The sequence below is a fragment of the Aotus nancymaae genome, unplaced genomic scaffold (genome assembly GCF_030222135.1).
Source record: "Aotus nancymaae isolate 86718 unplaced genomic scaffold, 86718_ANA_hifiasm-v0.15.2.pri h1tg000012l, whole genome shotgun sequence".
NCBI classification, from domain to species: Eukaryota; Metazoa; Chordata; class Mammalia; order Primates; family Aotidae; genus Aotus; species Aotus nancymaae.
In genome coordinates this window covers 22,302,454-22,324,750 of record NW_026988423.1, presented here as the reverse complement: position 1 = coordinate 22,324,750, position 22,297 = coordinate 22,302,454, and the positions used below count along the sequence as shown (strand labels likewise).

Here is a 22,297-nt window from a genome sequence, read left to right as displayed (position 1 = left end):
GAGAAGCCAGGAGGCTCCATTTTTCCTGCAAGACCTCAAGACAGGCAGGGAGCACCAAAGAAGAGGTGAAACCTGGGCCGAGTCTTGAGACAGGCGTAGTGTTGGCCAAGGGAACAAGGAGGGAAGGAGGGAGCAGTGCACGCTAAGGCCCGAAGAAGGCAATGCTGCTGCTTCTGAAACCAAAAAGCCATGAAGAAAAGTGATGGAAGCCAAGCCAGTGGGTTAGAGTTTCCACTTTTTTTCTTTTTTTTTTAATGACTTATTTTTTACTGACAAAACTGTATAGACTTAGCCACCTACATGTTATAGTTTCCATCTTCAATTTGTATTTTCCTGCACTGTACTTTCTCTTTCTCCTGGAATGTTTTCTTTGGGTCTGTGATGGCCCATGTGGATGGCAGGGTGGGCACCACAGCAGGCACAGAATGGTGGAATTGAAGGACATGTGGACTGGCTGGGGAACCAGGGCCTCCTCCTGGCTGCATCATCATGTGTCTCCATGGCTTTGGGCAAGTGTGGAACCTTTCTTTCTTTTCTTTTCTTTTTTTTTTTTGAGATGAATTTTCACGAATCACCCAGGCTGGAGTGAAATGGTATGATCTCGGTTCACTGCAACCTCTACCTCCCAGGTTCAAGCAATTCTCCTGCCCCAGTCTCCGAAGTACCTGAGATTACAGGCGTCTGCTGCCACATCCAGTTAATTTTTGTATTTTTAGTAAAGATGGGGTTTCACCATGTTGGCCAGGCTTGTCCCAAACTCCTGACCTCAGGCGATTCACTTGCCTCAGCCTCCCAAAATGCTGGGATTACAGGCATTAGCCACTGTGCCTGGCCAGTGGAAACTTTCTTGTTCTTCTTTTCTTTGTGTAGGCAACGGCAAGATGGGATGTGTTGAATCTGATGACCTCTGGGGCCCTTCTATTCCTTCTAGGCTCTTGTTGCTGCTTTAAATCATTTCTGAGCAGGCACCACCTGCAGATGCTGAGATGCTCTTTCAGCCCCTGATCAAGAGTTAGGCACTTAGTGGACTCTAGTAAATATTTGGTGACAGGTTGCTTTAGTTCAGATTTCCCTGTCTTTCAGAAGAGGGAGAAAGAAAAGTTCCCCAAGAAATACTGAAGCTATAGATGGCCTGTTTTCATCCAAAGCATAATAACAGTAAGGCCAAAATAAACACAGGTAACGCAGTACACTTACCATGTACCAGGTACTAGTCTAAGCAACTTAGATGCATTAACTCAGTTAATCCTGACAACAACTCTACGATCAGGGTTAACTAATTATTATCCCCATTGCACAGATGCAGAAATGGGGACCCAGGAAGATGGACTAATTTCCCTAGTGCCACACACAAAGCCAGGATTTGGACCAGGTCGTCAGGCCCCAGGGTCTGTGCTCTAACCACAGTGCTCTAACCATGGTGCTAACCAGTGCCATGCTGCTCGGTGGACTGCTGGAGAGATGGGTACAAAGACGAGTGGCTGGTAGGTGGTTCCTGGGACTTCCCTCAGCAGTAGTGTCTGGGATGCTGGGGTAATTCCACCACCACCACCCACCACCCGCCACCACCTCCACACAGCCACAGGCTGCTGATCCCACAAGTGTCAAGATGGATGGGCTCCACAGAATCTGTCAAGGCCCGACAAGGGGACACATCTGAACTGGTGACGGAGGTCATAAATTTTTATGTTCATTATGTTTGTTTTGTTTGGTGTAATTAATGAATCTATTAAGCTCAATCAAGGTCTGACCTCATTTATAACCATTATAAATCAGCTCAAATGGCTCTGGGAGGGGGACGGTGAGTGTTATTTTGCATGCCTCCCTGGGAAATGGTGGTCATTCCACGGAGTAAGTCTTTGGAACCGGGTAGAGGGTAGGGAAAAGGCCAACGTGGGTTCCACAGGGACTGATTAGGGTTAAGATGGGAAGTTATCAAGAGGATATTGGTGGTCAGGCATGGTGGCTCACACCTGTAATCCTAGCACTTTGGGAGGCTGAGGTGTATGGATCACCTGAGTTCAAGAGTTCGAGACCAGCCTGACCAACACGGTGAAACCTTGTCTCTACTGAAAATACAAAAATTAGCCAGGCGTGGTGGCAGGCACTTGTAATCCCAGCTACTCAGGAGGCTGAGGCAGAATTGCTTGAAGGCAGGAGAATCGCTTGAACCCAGGAGGCGGAGATTGCAGTGAACTGAGATCATGCCATTGCACTGGAGCCTGGGAGACAGAGCGAGACTCCGTCTCAAAAAAAAAAAAAAAAAAAAAAAGAGAATGGGGAGAAAGACTCATGGGGAAACTGAGGAAGAGAGCCTTGTTATGTGACTCTGACTCTAGTGACAATTATTCACATTTTATAGGTCCTGGGTGTTGGGGGGTGAGGGGTTGCTGCAAAAAGGGAAGTTGGGAAGGAGAAAACAGCAGAATCTTCCATACCTTAATCTCTTTCCCTAAAAATGGCTTCCAGAGGAATGAACACACTCAGCCCCAGCAAGGGAGCCAGGCACAGGGCGGGGGGGAGAGAGAGAGGGGAAGACATAAGGTACCCGAGGAGGAAGGGAAGGCACAAAGCCACAGGCCCAGAGCATGGAGTTGGCGAGGGCAGTCGTCACTTTTCCATCTCTGCTGTCTCTGGTTTGGTGAGCAGGGTGATTGAGTGTGATTGACCGGGGTTGCAGCCACTCATTCTCAGCTATTAGGATGAATGGATCCCGGGGACACTAGCGAGGATGCTGTCAGCATGCACATGCTTTAATAATAATAGTAAAGAAGCTAACAAAATACCATTCCCCATCATTAAAATGCAGAAGCAGATAAAGAGCAGTTCCTGTGTAATTACCAAAAATTCTTATTTCCATAAGAAACCAGCACTTCATAAATTTTCCAGCCCTAGCCTTTCTCTCCAGGGAAACTGGATTTCTATGAATATAGAAATTTGGTAATTGCCCCTGAAACCGTGCTTTTCTGTATTAATGAATAGAAGGAGGTTGCTTTTGCTTACAGCCCCAAATGGTACAGTTTCCTTCCCCATCACTGTGTGGAAGAGAACGCCCCCTCCCCCACCATCCATACCCATTAGGCCCATTTAGGACCTCAGGGTTTGGGTTTCAGGAAGAGTAATTTCTTCTCCAGGGGAAGAAGGGAGTAGAGAGGGCCTGCCAGTCAGGAGCCTAGTTCTGCAATTTCCCAATTGCATTTGTATTCTTCCTTACCACAGGCATGCATTTTTTATTTTGGTGCAACGTGTTTTAAAAAAACAAAATAAATGTACTATTAGATTAAAAAATGTACAGCATTATATAGCTCATAATGCCATGGTAGGTTTTAAACTTCTAAAAGCATATGCATTAAAGTAATTTTCTAAACGAATACAGCAAGAGGTCCACAAATGCACCGCAACATTTGATAATAGTTGCCATCTTCAGCAGAGGATAATGATGTTAACAAACGTAATGGGAGTAATGAATGGAGATTCAAAAAACTGCTTTTGTTTAATTTTTTTGTAATGCAAATTCAGTTTGGGAATAAAAGAAGGGGGGAATGGGGGGGAACCCTCTTATTTGAAATGAATCTTAATCCTAGCTGACGATGGGCCAGTTGTAAGGAAAAGTGGCTTCATTGTGGAATTAAACAATCCAGAGATGCAATGATTAAGGTGATCAGGATAAAATTGGAGGAAAAAAAAGGACCTGCAGAATTGAATCTTCTTTCTTGAGCCTGGAATTATAGATATTTGAGTAAAGAAGCCTCAGCAAATGGCTCTGGGAGAGGGACAGTGTCAGTTTGCATGCCTCCTTGGGAAATGGTGGTCATTCTATGGAGTAAGTCTTTGTAACCAGGTAGAGGGTAGGGAAAAGGCCAACGTGGGTTCCACAGGGACTGATTAGGGATAAGATGGGAAGCTATCAAGAGGGCATTGGTGGCCGGGCATGATGGCTCATGCCTGTAATCCCAGCACTTTGGGAGGCTGAGATGAGTGGATCCCCTGAGTTCGAGAGTTCAAGACCAGCCTGACCAACATGGTGAAACCTTGTCTCTACTAAAAATATAAAAATTAGCCATGAGTGCTGTCCCTGGTGTTATCTGCGTCAGGAATTGGAGACATGTCCCTTGCACTGACTGCCAGACCTGTCCCTGGTACAAACCCCTAAACCTGGTTCTAGGAGCAGCTGGTGTAAGAGGACAGGGGACATGAGGGAGGAAACTCCCCTGAACCTTCACATAAACTGAGTTGCTTTACAGGCCCCCCGAGTTATTTTATCAAGCCACACAACTGGCTCCCCTCAGGGACTTCTGCAAGCTATTTGGCCCCTCAGTTTTCTCTTCTGTAAAATGGGAGCAACAGGGAGGTCTCACAGTCAGCACATTTTCAAGAGTGGTGGCACTCACATCTTAACTCCTCGGAAGAAAGGAGGGTGGCAAAAAGCTGGGCCACAACAACCTCCATCAACCTCATTTGCTTTGCCCCGGACTGAGCTCAGCCTGTGCCATGAGGCAGAATCATAACCATGACCCTGATGCATAAAGGAAAAAGCCTGTTCAAGAACGCTGTCCTGGGAGGTTCCTCTGGGGTCATTCAGGAGTAAGCTTGATGTTCTTGGTTTTCTCTAGAGAAGACAGGAGCAGCAAAGCCTGAGTTACTGGCACTGCTTCTCCAAGAATCTGCCCATCTTGGGAGCTGGGATAGGCATAGGAGGAGAACGGCCCCCATTGGATATAGCTTGTGACCTTGAAGTGATCCAACTCCAGTTGTATTGATAACAGGTACCATGTGGCTTAGGGCTTGATGTGCTCTTTTTTTTTGAGTATGTTCCATCTCCCCAGTTAGATTGTCAACTTGTAGAGAGCAGAGACATTGCTATATTTATGGTATTGTCCACAGGACCCATCCAAGTGCTGGGCTCAGCTGACATTGCCTAACAGCTACCATTCATCAAGCTTTGCTCATTTGCAAACACTTGCCTAAGTGCTTTACATAGCTCATTTCATTTAACACTAATGACCTCACAGGTAGGCACCGTAATTATCCTAATTTTACAGATGGGGAAACTGAGTCACAGGGAGGTTAAGTCACACAGAAACACAGGTCGTAAGGTGAAGAGCTGCGCTTGAAACCAGAAAATGAGTCCCCTTCCCCAGTGCTAGTTCCTAAGGCTCAAGCTGTATATATGTGTGGGTTGCTGAAGTTGCAGAGAGAGTCCCTTTCTCCAGGACACGTGTCAGGTCCTTCCCACTGCCCACAGCCAGGATGCCACACCTGGAGGACAGCCCAGCCCAAGGAAGTCTGCCTGCTGGCAAAAGGGGGGTTTTGGGGGTTAAAATTACTCTGAAGAATAAAGTATTATAAAATAATATGATTTTTAGAAGGTGCAGAAAAGTGGGGAATATGAGTTACAGTCACTAACTTCCCCAATTTACAGCTTTAATTAATCTGAAATTACTACATAGATTTTTATGATTAGCAGGGACATCTCAGTGAGCAGAGAAGGAATCTTTAATGATGATCTCAAGATGAATCTGGGAGATAAAATATCCACCCCATAAACAAAGTAGTGTTGGGGGAAGTAAAGTAAAATAAAAATCCCAGAGCATCAGAATAGTCATCTGTTATCAGGACAAGGTCTTCCAAGACTGTCCCTTGCAGAGGGGACAGCCATCCTTGTCCCAACAGCAGGACTGTACTGAGGCCAGGGCCTGGATTCATTCTTTGTGTGTATGTGTCTCCAAGAAGGTCCTGGCTGGAGGCAGGGCTGTGAACCAGGCCCCTGCTCCTTCTGTCTGGATCTGTCCCACGGCCAGTCTCATCTTCAGGGGTCCTTGGCTGCCTCGATTCCCCAGGCTGGGGCCAGCTCCCTGGGGTCCGTTGTTTCTCACAGCCGCTCCTTAGGATGATGAGTGACAGACTTTCCAGTGCCCTGAAGATGTTGCTTTTATTGGGTTCCCCTGATGAAGCCTTACCCCCAAGCCAGTGAAATGGGAAAGAGGAGGCTGGAGGTGGGAGTTGGGGGTGGGATTATGGTGTATAACCCTCCACCTGACCTACACAATGTAGTGAAATAAATAACCATTTTTAAAAAATCCTTTTTGGCTACTGTTATGGACTGAATGTTTGTGCACTCCCCTCTACCCCCGCAATTGATATGTTAAAGCCCAGAAGCCCCATGTGACTGCACTTGGGGCTTCTAAGGAAGTACCTAAGGTTAAGTGAGGTCGTAAGGGTGGGGCCCTAACCCAATAGGATTAGTGTTCTTATGGGAAGAGATACCATAGAGCTCACTCGCTCTCCATCTGCCATGTGAGGACACAGCCAGAAGGCAGCCATCTGCACCCCAAGGGGAGAGCCCTGCCCAGGCTCTGACCCTGCTGGCACCTTGACCTTAGACTTGCAGTCTCCAGAACTGTGAGAAAATGGATTTCCTTTGCTTAAGCCACTGAGCCTGTGGTATTTCATCATGGCAGCCCGTGCGCACTTGTTTCATGATAGCTAATGGTCAATGGGGGGGTCACACACTGAAACTAGGCAGTATCTGAGGGTCCTTTAGTTTCATACCAAGTTTAGCAGGAGTCAGTCACCTTATTTGGTTTATCCCAGAATGAAAAGTCCATGAGATGAATATTATCAATATCCCCGTTTTACAGATGAGGAACTGAAGCTCAGAGTTTAAACTTCTTGCCCAAGTTAAAAAGCCAGTGAGTACACTTGGAGGCAGGTTCTCCAGCTCTGACAGGCTCTGATTCTGGGGCAGGACCCAGCCTTGAAAGAAATTGGGACGATTTACTAGGTATGTAATGGGTGCCTACAGCTGACATCCCACCCCCGACTTTGTACTCTGCCATGTGTCTGGCTCTCTGGAGTGAGAAAGAGAGAACATTTGGCCATAGGTGCATGCAATGGTATCTCCCCACTTGTGTGTGATGTACCAACTCTTACATAGAAGCCCTGCCCGTGTCTCCAGAGCTCTTGGGAACACCCTCTCTCAGGACAGTGTGTGTCCTGAAAATGAAAATACCAGGAATGCCTTAGGTATGAAGCAAGTTATCCATTCCTCAGAACGCAAAATATTAGCCACTACCGTTTCTTGCGTGTGACGAGTACTGTGTATTTAGTGTTTTCTGCAACCCTCACAACAGACTTTTGAGATGGGTATTATTGTTATTTCTACTTTACAGAAGAGAAAATTGAGGCTTAGGTTAAGAAACATACCCAAAGTCAAACAAATTAATTGGTTTGAGAAGCCAGGAAGACCTTAGGTGCCTAAGATGGTTTGAGACTCCACACCAGGGAACACTTGACCGCAGGGCTATGCAAAGACAGATTTGGTATCTTTGGAGGGAATGAGTTTCTAGTCACTGCAGGTGGTCCAGCAGAGAGGGCTACTCTTCTGATGGGGATGAGGATGCTGTAACAAAGCTGTAGCTTCAGATGGTAGTGTTCAACTAGACAGGTTTAAAATCCCTTTCAATCCGAGTCTCCTTGACTCCACAGAAATAATGTGAGAAGACAGAGGGTCACCCTGTCCTATTTGGAGTACAGGAAGTATAGGGAACAGAGAAGGAGGCAGGTGGTGTTGAAGATATGGCGTTGTCCTGAGCAGCTGGTTGAAGCTAGTTGAAGATATTGTGTTGTCCGCTTTGCCATTGCCCTAATGCAGTCTTCATGCCTTGGTAAGTCTAGAATGGGTGTCCAGTCTCTGCTTCGACTTCCAAGGGATAGAGAGGAAACTCACTTCTCTAAGATAAGAACAAGGACCTTATGAGATTGCTTTAGAAGGCATCTGGTCTACTTGCCATCAAGCAGCTGGACTGTTGAAAAGCTTCCTTGGGTTAAGCAGGGGTCTACCTCCACCCACATTAAGAAGTCCCTGGTGGGCTACATGGGCTGACCTGGGAGATGTTCAGACTGCCGAGGAAGCCCCTGTGGAAGGAGGATGGAGGAATAGAAAGGAGAGATACCTGAAAGGACCTTCGCAACCATTCACTCTGTCTTTTTTTCTTTATCTTTGGGAGCCAGGAAACTGATTCCATTAGTTGCTGCCATATTTCTGGCTTCCAGAAGGTGGTACTTACTTAATCACTTAAGTTTAAGCCGATTTTCAGGGCAGAGAGTAACCATTCCTCAATAGCATGCTCCCCTATAGGTGTCCACTGGCCACCACCACCCACCTTCTGGGCTGGGGGCATTCATGTCAGGAACTTGAAGCACTGGCGCCTACAAAGGACAGGCTTTGTAGGTACTTAAAACCTGCTCATTTGCCATCAGAAGCTCAGCCAAAGCCAAGTAAGGCCATATCCTGGAGCAAGAAGGGAACTAGATTCTGCTGCTCCTGGGTGCTTGTGTGTCTGGGCGCAGGGGCGCGCGTCTTCAGAGCCGGAACGCTGGCCACACGATTCTGCTTTGGAGGGTATGCCGTTGCCTCCCTTCACTTTGCGGAGTAGTTGAAGGTCTAAAGCCAGGGCTGTTAACCTGTGGTTTGTGAACTCCTCAAGATTATATATGATTTAACCTTTCAGGTCAGTAGTTCTGTGGAAGACTTCTAAGAGTCTGCGCTTTAAAAGAAAGGCCCCTCGTGTTTTTGATAATTGGGCAAGTTCAGGAGCAACGATCTAAAGGACTTGCACAAGATCTCCACGGCAGAAGAAAGGCTAGACACCAGGCCTCCTGCCTCCCCCACGCTGCACACCTGTGTGCAGGTGAGGACGTTGGCTGGCACACATGGCATTTGCACAGCTGTGTCTCCCTCTGCGAAGGGCTTGCAGTTCACCAGGAAAAGTCAATCCAGCCCAGAACGCCTGTGATAAAGGGATTCACTGTACAGAGGGCCTTCCCATTTACACCTCTTCCTTCTCAGCCCTTAATCCTGCAGGATTATCTAAACTAAACACTGAATTCTGATTGCTTTTCTCCCTGGGAATAGGCCGGCACTGAGTCATGGGAAAGTTAGAAGTGATCTGAACTGCAATCTCCATACTCCTGCAGGCTTCTGTTTCTCTAAGCATAGAACAGGAGAGGCCAATTGGAAACAAACAAACCAACAAACAAATAGAAACCTGGGGAAAATAACAACAAAAACTAACTAGGACCGACCTTGCACTAGCAGACAGCTCGTGTAAATTGGGAGGGAAGAGAGGCGTCTACTGGAGAGGAGAGGGCTCCTGAGAGAGGGGATTTTGGTGCTGGGCAGAAATCCAGATTACTGTGAAGAGATGAGCTATTCAATGGTTAATCGAGGCCCCTTTATTCCCTGTGGTCCTTCAAAATAAAGCTCATTAGGTCAAACCACCTGCGCCTTTTCAGCTGTCTCAGACAGAGGAGTGGGCTTATATTCTGAAGTCCCTCTGCCTACCCAAGTTCACTGCCAAAAGTTGACAACAAATCCCACTAATAAGCACTATTCTGTCCAGGGCACTGGACAAGGCACTTCATCTTGCAAAGTATATATTTGATCCCTATTTTATAAATGAGAAAATTGAGGCTCGGAGATGAAGTACCAGCCCAAGGTGACACTTTCCAGCCTACCACACTTTCGGCCTTCCCCACTGTGGGACACTTGGGAATTTAGAATCCCAAACTTCAGTGCTACAGAGATCAAGCATGACGAGGCTCTGGGACGTGGGTGGCCCTAAGAAGGAGAAGATATTCACCTATTTGAGATTAGAGTTCTGCTTAGAGGCAAGAGGTTAGACAGGACACATGGGTGAGGTGACAGAGACTCTTACTGGTCTCTTTCTGAGCCTCAATTTCCCGCTCATAGCCAGAGATAATTCCAGGCCATGCCCACAGTGGTTTTGAACCTTGAAGAAATCTCCTTGTTTATCACACAGATTATCTATCTATTCTACATATGTATTAATCATGGAGATGATGGAGGCGAGAAGGATTTTTAGCAAAAAACAAAATCTTTCTCCTCTACGTTGCTGGGGAGTAGAACGTATCTTGCTTCACAAAAGCAAAAAAAAAAAAATGTAGTATTAACTTAAAAGAAAAGCGATATTCATAGTTAGAGCACACTGACTTTCAGTTAGGTTTGTCCAAGACAAATTTAGACTCCCAGGCTGGCTTTACCTGCCACCCAGCACTACCCGGCCTCTGTAACCATCAGAGGCTTCTCTGGGATTGCAAACTCATTTTAATAACAGCTGAAGCAAAATAAAATTAGCAAGGTGAGTCTGCTGTGGGGAAAAATCATATAATGCAAGTCAAAGGCAAATGCACACACTATTTTTAGACTCTGCATTGTCGGGGGTTATCTGCATTCCCCGCCCCTCCCCAGCCTGCAGACGTCCCCCACTCGGCGTGGGTACACAGAGTCTTTGCACTGCACACACATCCGGCGCGCACACTTGTACCTTGACAGCGCTCCACTTAGCTCCATGCCTTTGCCACCCACCTAATGCGTACAAGGGAAATGGAAACGCTTTTCCAATGTTCCTCTGAATGAAGAGTTCTCTATTAGTCACCACCAGCCTGGTCGGGCCCCTGTTGGTTAGTACCATCCCTGCTAAGAGGTATCAAAATAAATGGCTTTCGAGGTACCATGGGGAAATATGCCGAGACGTGCATACAATTAAAACAGTTATTAATACTTGCATTGTTCCTGGCTGTGGGTGTGCATGACACCTACCTTTCCCTTTGGCTGGAGCGAAACAAGAGAACATACGTTCTCATCGCCGGGGCTCCCAGCCGAGTCACCTAGTCACCAGCAGGAATGCTAAGTGCAAGGCCGTGCAGCCCCTTCTCCCCGCAGCTCCTCATCCTCCCTGCCAATCAGCCAGGCTTGGCCCATGATGGTCCGGGCTGGGAAGCTGAGTTTCAACCACAAGATTTTCCCAGACTTCAATTTTGCCATCTGTCTAAAAAAATTTTTCTTTCTTTAAGAGAGAGAGAAAGAGTGTGTGTGTGTGTGTGTGCACGTGCGTGTGCGTGTGTGCACACGCGTGACATATAGGAGAGGGTAAATGTGGGGTGCAGTCAGGAGAGAGTGAGAGCCACAAAGAGAGCAGCAGATACTTTGACTCACCCTATTGGGTTGCAGGAAGAAAAAGGAACAGATGTGAGGACACTGAGCTTTTCAAGGAATAAGTCTGAGGAATGATCATTAAGTTTTTATCATTTTTTTCATTAGTGGCAGGGGGAATTACTATTATTATTTTTTTATTATTATTATCATCTTGCCTGGTTTGCTTCGGATCATTCTGTCCTTCTCTCCTTCCTTCCTGCCCTCCCTCCCTTATTCCTTCCTTCTTTTCCTCATACTTTCTCCTTTTTCCTCTCATTTTCTCCTTTCTTCGTTGGGATCAGAAGCATGAACTTTAGTTTAATGTTACTTGTGGGGATTAAGCTGGATAATAGAAGAGAGGAGTTCGGCACAGGGCCTGGCGCAGAGCACGTGCTCTGTGATGGGTGGTGATGGCTGTTACGACGATCATCATCATCAGTCATGATTTCTCTTTCCTCCCAGTGCTTCTTGGGTTACCCCTAAGTAACAGGTTCTGGGCCAGGCTCTGGAGATAGACATTTTGGTCAAAGTCCCTGCCCTTGGGGCACCCACAGTCTTGTGGGGTAACTGTCTTGCTTCACATCCACTAGGCTGCCTTTTAAAGGCTGTAAGACTGTGAGTGAAGCAGGCCTGAGTGAAGGGAATACCTGATTGCCAGGTGCTGGGCAGTGGTTTGTATTTTGAGTTTTGATGATAGGATGGGCTAATGGGCCTAAAATCCATTTGTCACTTGAGAACTGAGGTTTCCTGGGACCGGGAAACTAGCAACGGCAGAAGCACAGTTGGTTTCTGTGTCAATATTTGCCACACATGGTGAGTAAACAAAGTCTCCCAGGTCAGAAGCCAGCTGTCTGGGAAGGGGAGATGGTGTCCAGCAGGGGCCCTGGTATAGACCAGGCAGCTCTCTGCAGAGCAGACAAAAGAATTCCAAAGGGAGGAAGAAGAAGAACTATCTTCCCAGCTCCCCCTTGGAGTGTTAGGTGGGTGGTAAAGGCAGCCCAGATATTCTCAAGATGAAATAGCCCTGGAGTAATTGAGAGTTGGAGACTGGAGCTCCGAGCAATATTCCTTCAAAATCACTGGTTTGCATAATGGAGTTGCCGGGCAGCCCTGAAATTCTCTGCAGGCTCTGGCTTCCGCTCCCCCTCAGCTCACACATTCACCACTGGCTGTTGCACCAGGTCCTGAGCCCTTTTATCTGCATCTTTACAGCATCAACCCCAACTGCAGTCACATTTTCAGAAAAACTGCAAGTTTGCTCTGCTAATTTAAGAACCCTCCAAATTCAAACTCACCAAGTAGATAAATTAGGAGGTGGTTATTTGCATCCCAGAAAGTCTTCTATTTTACAAAAGGGTTGAGCCACAAGAGTCCTTTAACTATCAGCTTCTTCTAGATCATTTTGGGGTTTATTTATACCTCACAGAGGCTTTGGAGGAAGACATAAAGAATTAGACCTACTGTTGATGTCTCAACAGTTGAAATTGAAGCAAAACACCTAGAATTATGATGAGACTCAGTGGCAAATACTGTTTGATTCACAAAAACTTGATCATTACACCATTACTTAAAAATTGTATTAAATATTCTTTCATTCATTCATGCAATGAACATGTCCTGAATACATACTATGTGTCAGGCGATGGGATATAAGACATAGTCCTCATTTTCAAGGAGCAATAAACCAACAGTGACAGTGTGGAATGGGAATTGCTGTGAGGACGGTAAGCAGCAAACACACTGGACTCATTGAGGAGGGTCTAGATCAAACTGAAGAAAGAGCAGTCAGGAAAGGCTTCCTGGAGGAGGTAAAGCTTAAGCTAGGGTCTGGAAAAAGAGTAGGTATGTGCCAGCTAAAGAAGAGGGGAAGAGCTGGCCAGGCACGGTGGCTCGTGCCTGTAATCCCAGCACTTTGGGAGGCTGAGGTGGGTGAATCACGAGGTCAGGAGATCGAGACCAGCCTGGCCAAGATAGTGACACCCCGTCTCTACTAAAAATACAAAAATTAGCTGGAGGTGGTGGAGAGCACCTGTAATCTCAGCTACTTGGGAGGCTGAGACAGAGAATTACTTGAACCCAGGAAGCGGAGGTTACAGTGAGCCAAGATTGCACCATTGCACTCCAGCCTGGACAACAGAGCAAGACTCTGTCTCAAAAAAAAAAAAAAAGAGAGAGAGAGAGAGGAAGGACCATCCCAGCAGAAGAAACATGCCATAGGAAGGCATCATGTTCTAGGGCCCTCAGGGGCAGTGGATGGAGGTGTGGGAGTACGGCGGTGACAAGGATAAGGAAGAGGAAGACAGAGGCCAACCAGGGTCACAAAGGGTTTTCTGCACCTCATCAAAGCGATTGAACTTTTCCTAAAAGCAATTCAGGCCATTGAATTGTGTTCAGCAGGGAGACCCACAGGATCCTATTTGCATTTGAGAGAGATCATTCTAGCAGCAGGAAAGAGGGTGGACTGGGGAGCCAGGCAGGAAAGAGGCAGCCGCACAGGAAGTGGCCAGGGCCTGACAGAGGTGTTGGGAGGAGGGGCGGAGAAGCCGGCTTCGTCCCAGGTCAGGGGGTGGATCCACAGGACTGCGTGACTGGAGGGGTGTGAAGCACCACAGCAACCGCGGCTGCCCCGCACCTGGCACCAGCACCGTGTGCCCTGCGTACATCTGCCGTGGGCATGAGGTCTGGGGCTTATGAGGCTGAGTGCAGGGGTGACATCCCCAGGACATCCAGGTCACCAGGCATGAGGGTAGCAGGATGAGTACTTAGAACCAGGCACCAGAACAGCATCACCAAGGATCCGTAGGTGACAGACAAGAAGGAGTGGGCTAGAAGGCCTGTGCCCAGCAGCAGGGTGTGCTCCTCACATGGCATTTTTGTTTGAAGACGCGGGAATAGCCACAGGGAAGTGAGAATGGGATGGAGACACAGGCCTTCCTCACCCCGCACTGGCTTTCAGAGGGGGATCTCTGCGCAGCAGCCCCCGTGGCTCCTCCCCAGCCACAGCCAGCTCTTCCTCCTCCGAAGAGGACTGCCTGTGTACCTCCAGATGCATCCCATCCTGAGCTCAGTGGCAAATATTGAACTATTTTTCAGAAGTGTTAATTGGGATTTTTAATTGACCATAAGCGGGTTCTCAAAGCCTGTTTGTCTCTGGCGGCTGTCTATTCTCTCGGGGATGATCCCGCCCAGGGTGGTATCATTGTTCGGCAAAGCACAGGCCTCCCTACCCGCCAGTTGCCTCTCCTTCGGTTTTGCCAAATTTAAAAATAAGAGAAAGTAAAGTGAAATCTGTGCTGTCTCAGGAGGCAGGACCTCAAACGCTTTGTTTAAGTGTGCCCGGTGAACCCTGACCAGCTCCGTCTCTGGTAGTGGTCCTGTGGCTTGCAGTATTGTTAAAACATTATAGAAGTGCCTGCTCTGCTTCTGGCTGGGCGGAGGGGAAGCCCCCAGTTCATGTTAGAGCTTCTACTCCTGGCAGAGGTCCAGTGTGTGGGGGAGAGAATCTGGCACAGACCTGTCTCCATCACTGAAGAAGTTGCCACTCCAGCCAGGGAGTCAACTTCTTGCTTCTCCACACTGATCAATGCTCCCGAGAGCCATCCTAGGAGCCCGGCTTGTCACGATCAAGGTGTTAGTTATTGATAGTTCAAGGCAGGTCAGTCACTAGCTAGCTGGCCTCACGTGTGCTACTTCTGGCCCAACACCAGCCTTTTGCTGGCTGGGAGCTGCTGCTTCTCCGGATGTGGGTTGGAACTGGCTGGGCTGTCCTAGTGGTCACAAGAGTGCTGGGGAGCAAGGGCCATGTCCCAGGGACTCTGGGTGAAAGGGCTTTCTTGGCATGAAGGAGGAATAGGCTGTGGTGCGGCGTGGTCTGACCTTCTGGAAGGAGCCCCCGGGCTGCAGTGGACTCCTGTAGTAGACTTCTCTGAACCTCAGTTTAGCATTTTTGAGACCCGCTCTGCCCATCCTACTTCCTGGGGCTGCAGATAGACTTGAAAAGATTTGGGAACATCTAGAGCACTGTTATGATTAATAAACTCATTCATTCTTCAAACACCCATTGGGCAGTCGCCAGGCACCATCCAAGGCCCCTTGGATTCAGAGTTGAATCTGGCCAGGCTTCTGAACCATCCTTCCAACTTGTGAGCTCCCAAAAGATGAAGGACACCACACAAGCACCAGGTCTCATTATTGACCTCCTACCCACCCAAAACTGAATACTGGTCACTGCCCGCCCTTGCGCCATGCTTTTTGTTACTAACTCTCTACCCTCTGTCAGTTTAGGCTGCCCCGTTTTGGTGATCATTCAGCCTCTGGAAGTGATGGTGAGATTGAACCTAGGAGGGGAGAGGGCTGCGTAGAGTATATGTGTATGTCGGGTGTCTCTTTGACTATCTCGTGTCTGTTTGGGTCCTCTAACAAGCAGATGTCTGACGCAATTAATGTGCAGCTGACTGACTGGGAGAAAGTTCTGTGGAACATAAAGTGGGGACGGAGCAGAAGTAGATGGGGGAGATTTCAGACCCCGTGTGGGTACTGGTTGGGATGGCCGGGCTCCGTGCCTTTGGGTGCTCACTAGTCAGCGGGGAGCAGGCTGAGAGCTCCAGGTCTTGGTGTGAAGCTGCGGGGCATGTGGATATGGAAGATGGTCTGCCCACCAGACTCCTCCCAGCTCTTCTCCCTGGAACGGAGTTCTGCACAGCACTCTCCTATGACGGCCACCGCCTGTTTTCCTGTGTCATCTCCCTTTGGACTTTGGCATCTGTCCGTTCCTTGCAACTCCCACCCTGCCCTCTGCTCTGGGGTGGCCTCATTAAGCCCAAAGTTCCTATTTACATTCTCAAGTGTGAGCCACTCACCTGGACCTAACTCCTCTTCCCATCTGAGACAGATCCGTGTGCTACAGCCCCCTCCCTGTGTAATAATTCCTCCTGGGGGCATCCACCAAGGCCAGAGCTGTCCCCCACAGGTTCTGCTTCACTGCCGCCTTCGGTAGCCCCTGCCTTTGTCTGCTCAGACCCTGTTGGTCAATCCGTATGCTTGCTGTCCAGTCTCTTCTCCTCCCTTCATTGCTGGGTGTCACCAGGGCCTGCCGCTCCCTCACCAGGACCTGCCCATCCTGTGCCCCTTTTCTGGAGGGATGTATCCCAGGCAGCTACACAGATTTAGGAATTCAAGCTAAAGTTCTGTGAGTCATACTGACTTGATGAATTACGTCTTCAGGTAATATTTATAGGTTCACAGAGGTTCACGGTGCCTTAGCCCTAGAGCATGGCATTGTGCATAGTGTTATGTGCTTGGCAAAACTAGGTGGATGGGGCAGAACAATGGAATACCTTCTTCTCCCTCAGAGCACCCCACCATCTAGGCTGCCAGTGAACTGTCCTGGGAATATGTGTGGGGCTGTGGTATACAGGGCAGAGGACTGGGGTTTCCAAAAACATCATTGTTTAAAACAACCAGATTCAGAAATGGATTGAGTACACATTACTCCAAAAAGATATACAGGTAGCCAGTAAGCACATGAAAAGACGCTCAACATCAGTCGTCAGGTGATAATTAAATTAAGATCAAAATTACAATGAGGTGCCACTTCACACCCATTAAAGTGACTACTATTTTTAAAAAAACAGAAAATAATAAGTGTTGGCAAGGATGAGGAGAAATTGGGACCCTGTGTGCTATTGATGGGAATGTAAAATTGTGTAGTCTCTCTCGAAAACAATATGATAGTTCCTAAAAATTTTTTTTTAATATTTATAGATTGAGGATGTACAGGTGCAGTGCAGTTCCTTTTTGCATGTATCTGTTACATGGCAGTGAAGGCTGGGCCTTTAGTGGAGCTGTCACCGGAAGAGTATACATGGTACCCGTTATGTAATTTGTCACTCTCATCAAAATAGTAAACATAAAATTCCCATACAATCCAGCAATTCCGGTTCTGGGTAGATTCCCGAAAGAATTGAATGCAGTGCTCGCTTCGGCAGCACATATACTAAAATTGGAACGATACAGAGAAGATTAGCATGGCCCCAAAAGAAAAAAAAAGAAGAATTGAATGCAGGGTCAATTTCCACACCCATGCCCACAGCAGCAGTCTTCACAATAGCTAAACGTGGAAACAACCCAAGGGTCTATGGAAGTGTGAGCAGCTGAACAAAATGTGGTACAGCCACACCATGGAATACCATTCAGCCTCTAAAAAGAAGGAAATTCTGGCCGGGTGCGGTGGCTCATGCCTGTAATCCCAGCGCTTTGGGAGGCTGAGGAGGGCAGGTCATGAGGTCAAGAGATGGAGAGACCATCCTGGCCAACATGGTGAAACCCCATCTCTACTAAAAATACACAAATTAGCTGGGCATGGTGGCGCACACCTGTAGTTCCAGCTACTTGGAAGGCTGAGGCAGGAGAATCGCTTGAACCCGGGAGGTGGAGGTTGCAGTGAGCCAAGATCATGCCACTGCACTCCAGCCTGGCAACAGAGTAAGACTCTGTCAAAAAAAAAAAAAAAGAAAAAATTGAAAAACTTGAGGACATTATGCTAAGTGAAACAAGCCAGTCACAAAAGGACAAATACTGTATGATTCCACTTATGCAAGGTGCCTAGAATACTCAGATTCCTAGAGACAGATAGTAGAAGGGCGGTTGCCAGGGGCTGGGGCAGCAAGGAATGGGGAGTGAGTGTTAAATGGTTACAGAGTTTCATCTGCCAGATGAAGAGTTCTGGAAATGGATGACGGTGGTGACTGCACAACAATATAAATGTCCTTAACACTACCGAATGGTAGGTAAAAACAGTTAGGATGGTAAATTTTATGTTACGCATATTTTGCCGTAATAAACAAGTGGGGGGAAAAGTCAAGGACTACCATAAGAGAAGAGCGAGACACACAGATCCATTCCAGGTTTGCCTGAGAGTCTTTATGTTGGCTCTTCCCATCAGTGTATGCAACAGGGCAGGACCAACATCTGGAACACAGAGGTTAGAAACCAGAAAACTGCCAGAGGGAACCCTTACAAGAAAAGGAGCTATGTGGCCGAGGCGGGTGGATCACGAGGTCAAGAGATCGAGACCATCCTGGTCAACAAGGTGAAACCCCGTCTCTACTAAAAATACAAAAATTAGCTGGGCATGGTGGCACGCGCCTGTAGTCCCAGCTACTTGGGAGGCTGAGGCAGGAGAATTGCTTGAACCCAGGAGGCAGAGGTGGCGGTGAACCGAGATCGCACTACTGCACGTGGGTAACAAGAGCGAAACTCTGTCTCAAAAAAAAAAAAGAAAGAAAGAAAAGGAGCTATGTGAGGCAGGTGGCCTGGTGCAGAAGACTGAGCACAGAACAGGAGTCAGCCAAATTTCAGTTTGATCCCAGTGCTGCTGACTCAATGCTGTATGATGTTGGACAAGTGATCTAACCTCTCTGAGCCATGGTTTCCTTACTGATAAAATGAGATGACAATACAAACACTACCAGAGCCATTACAAAGCTAAAAGCAATCTGCGATGTGCCTAAGGAAGTTCTTAGCAAATAGAAGGCCCTTGTTAAATGTTAGCTCCCATATTAGTCTCTGAAGACTCTGTAGAGGAGGTGGGGCTTTCAGGCTGCTTAAATGCCAGCAGCTGCCTCAGATGACAAGGGAGGTTGTACTATTAATGGGCGAGCATGGGAGATGTCCTTTTCCAAGGTGTTGGGCAGGGACTGAATGCACTGGAAGTGAGCTGAATAGTGAGCACTAAGCTCGTGGTTATAACTGGGAGATCAGCATTTCCAGCCCCCCTGTGAAGCCAGATAACAAACAGGAGAGCAATTAAATAGGTGTTTGGGAACCTCTCTGCTGTACCGGGCACCCTGCTAAGCACTGGGGAAGCACAGACAAGGGGAAACGGTCCTGGCCAGCTGCTGCTCCCAGGCCAGGCAGTGAGATGAGTGTCCCTGGGCTCTGCACCCACCCTGGAGGGCCTGCGGGGAGGAGAAGCGCAGCCTCCCCAGGAAGGCAGTTTCACATTAGCCAGTGACCAAACTGAAACAGGCGAAACACTAACCCGTTTTTCTTCAGTAAATAATCTTCAAAGAGGACTTTATGCATTTATGATTTCTGCCCTGAGAGATATCCCTAGTTCTCCTTGCAAATGCTTTTCTTCAATTGCCACTTCATTTTCCTTAACAGCTATTCCAAGTCTCTTCCCCTCACAATACCCCAAACCAGCTCACATCTCACTCAGGGGTGAGATGCCCTCCCCACCACTGAAGAGATCAAGGCATCAGGTGGGGACCAGCTCAACTTTCCCATCTGTCTCCCTGAAGTAGCCTCCTGTTTGAAAACTTGAAGCAGCCATGCCCCGTGCTAAGCTTCTTGCTCCTGTCTCCCTGTGTCATCCAGGATTTCCCTTCATCTTTAAGGATTACTCGCTAACCTTTCCTTCCTCACCTACTCTCCCTTTTTCTTCAGCTTTTGCCATGTATAAATCTTCTAATAATTCTACTTATGATACCTTGTTTTTCAACCACTTCTCCAATGATCCCTCCACTTCTCCAATGGCCTTTTCACTAAAGCTCCAAATTTGTTTTTGCTGACATTTATTGAGCAGCTATTACATGTTCTAAATGCTTTACTCATCATATTTAATCCTAACAACAACCTACAAGGTAGGCCTTGCTGTTATCTTTATTTTATAGTTGAAGAAACTGAGGCTGCTTGAATGAATAACTTACCCAGCATCACAGGGCTTTAAGTGGGGGTGCCAGAATTTAAACCCAGGCTCATTGCAACCACCCAGTCTTCCAATCAGGAAAGAAGTCTCTCTGTCGTTCCCACTGACTCCCCCAATGTCACTTCTTAGGATGCTCATCCTCTGGATCTCTGTGTACACCCTCAGAGCTGTGGCATTTGGAATTCGCTTTTTGGGGTTTCATGGTACCGCTCCGCCGGCTCTCCTCTAACCCTTCCTCAGATCGTCTTCGTGAGCTCTTCCTTGTGTCTACCCCCTGCATGATGGCTTCTCCCTGGCTCTGGCCCGAACCCTCTTGTCTTGTTCTACATGTGTTCTCTGGACAAGTTTACCTGCTCTGATTCTAACCACCCTCGGAACACTGATGACCCAACACACACATCTGCAGTTCCTACCATGCTCAGCATGTCCTGAAATGTGCTCATGGCCACCTTGGTCATTTCAAATCTATTCTTACAGGTTGGTTAGAAAAGAAAAATGATCTGCCCTTTTATTTAAGACAGAGATCATGGAAAACATCATCTGTGAGGTTTTTGTCTTTCTCACATCCCTAAGCCTCATGGATAACCAAGTCCTCTTGAATCTACCCTCTCAGTAGCTGTGGACTCTTTCTCTCTCTTCTTTCCTGCTGTTACTGCTTTTGTTTAGGACCTTGTAACATCTCCCTTGAGCTCTTATTGTGTTGCTTCTGTTGTTTTCCCTCTAATCCATCCATGACACAGCTGCCAAGCATCTTCCTAAAGTCCTGTCTATCATACTGTGTACATTCCCTGTCTTCCAATCACCTAAAGGCTGAAGGTCAAGTCCTTAGCAGGCACCCAAGGCCAGCACAGCCTGGCTCCAGTGCACCTCCGGCCTCATCTTTGATTACATACTTCACCTGCCACCCACCTGCACCCTGGGCTTCCTTCATGTTAACTATTCACAAGTCCCTGGAAGGAAATCATACATTCATATCTGTACCACAGAGCAGAGAGTTCAAGATCTATCTATTCCATGATGCTTTCCTCAACCCCTAACCAGGATGGCTCCCTCCAGTGGGTTCTCATCTAAGTTAGTTCAAGTCACCAGCGTGGCACTTAGCACACCATATTATGGTTAATTGTTTAAGTGTACGCCTCCTTGGCTAGATAGGCAGAGACTTTGCTTTTCTCAGCTGTGGATCTCCAGAGCCCAGCATTCATGTGAAAGGAGTTGGTCTGGGGGCATAGCGCCTTGTAGGCACTCTATAAATGCTAGTTTCCCTTTATTTTGAGACATAAACAGAACAGGTTTCAGGAGAGTACTTTTTTTTTCTTCTTAAGATGGAGTCTTACTTGTTGTCCAGGCTGGAGTGCAATGGCACTATCTCAGCTCACTGTAACCTCCACTTTCCCAGTACAAGTGATTCTCCTCCTGCCTCAGCCTCCCAACTAGCTGGGATTATAGGCACATTCCACCATGCTGGGCTAATTTTTGTATTTTTAGTAGAGATGGGGTTTAGCCATCTTGGACAGCATGGTCTCGAACTCCTGACCTCAAGTGATCCACCCACCTTGGCCTCCTAAAGTGCTATACTTAGAACCTAAAATGACAGAGGGAGGGAAACCATCATCTGCTACACAAAGCCACACTTCACTGAGAAAAGAACCCGTTCGTACATTCAAAACAAGTCATGTCAAAAATGGCATCTCCTGTTTGCATAAGGACACTGGAGTGGACAAGAAGAGAACATGATGGCCACAGGATGTCTTGATTTGAATGAGGCTTTTGACAGTCTCTGACTACGTCCTTGTGGGCTAGGCTGAGAAATATGGTGGGAAGATAGTCATTGACCCATTAAAATGAACCTTTGGGGTCTCAGTTTCTTTACCTGTAATATGAGAGGCTTAGATTGGATAGCCCCTAAGTTTCTTCAGCTAGAAGAGGTAAGAAACTGAGGCCCGAAGAGCTTGTTTTCCTTTTCAAAAATGCAGCTTATTAGTAGCATCACGGGGCCCAGAATTTATTCTTCCAGCTCTGGAGCCCATGCTGACACAGGCTTTTCCCAGCGTCCGTTGGTTTGTCAATGGCTGAACAATCATGTCCAAAGAATGTAGTCTAACAAGCTGATGTGTTCCTGGAGAGAGATGTCAAACGGTGGGGCGCAGGGCGTGATCCTTGACCCTGCCCATTCAGTCATTTATCAAGCTTTGGAGTAAAACCCAGAAGGCATGTTTTTCAAATAAGTGAATGACACAGAATGCAGAAGGGAGAGCCGATGTGTGGGACTCCAGAATTGAGATCCGAAACACCTTTCAGACTGGAATGATGGGATGAAAGTAAGGAGAAGGATCTTAACGGGAACAAATGGAAAGTCTTGCACTGAGGTTTCCAAAAAATCAATTCCTTAAGTACAGATTGGGGAACACTTGACTTGATGTAGGTTCAGATAGTAAAGGTTAGAGTTGGTAACAAGAGGATCTTAGGGCATCTTGGCTGGCTGCTAAAATGCTGCAGCAAGATGCTTGAAGATCTTTCTTGAGCTGAATTAAAGTTAGATTTCAAAGCAGAGGACGGAATGCTTCCCACACCCTGTGCTGGTCAGACCA

The 22,297-nt window shown here is 47.4% G+C and overlaps 1 protein-coding gene and 1 non-coding gene across 4 annotated transcripts in view; both read left to right on the top strand.

Annotated features, from left to right (window-relative positions):
* DSCAML1 (DS cell adhesion molecule like 1) overlaps positions 1 to 22,297 on the top strand; it is a 373,161-nt gene that overhangs the window by 81,518 nt on the left and 269,346 nt on the right. The window lies entirely within an intron of this gene.
* Positions 16,971 to 17,074, top strand: LOC135274669 (U6 spliceosomal RNA). The gene has a single exon (XR_010342455.1). It is a non-coding gene; the product is annotated as a U6 spliceosomal RNA (small nuclear RNA).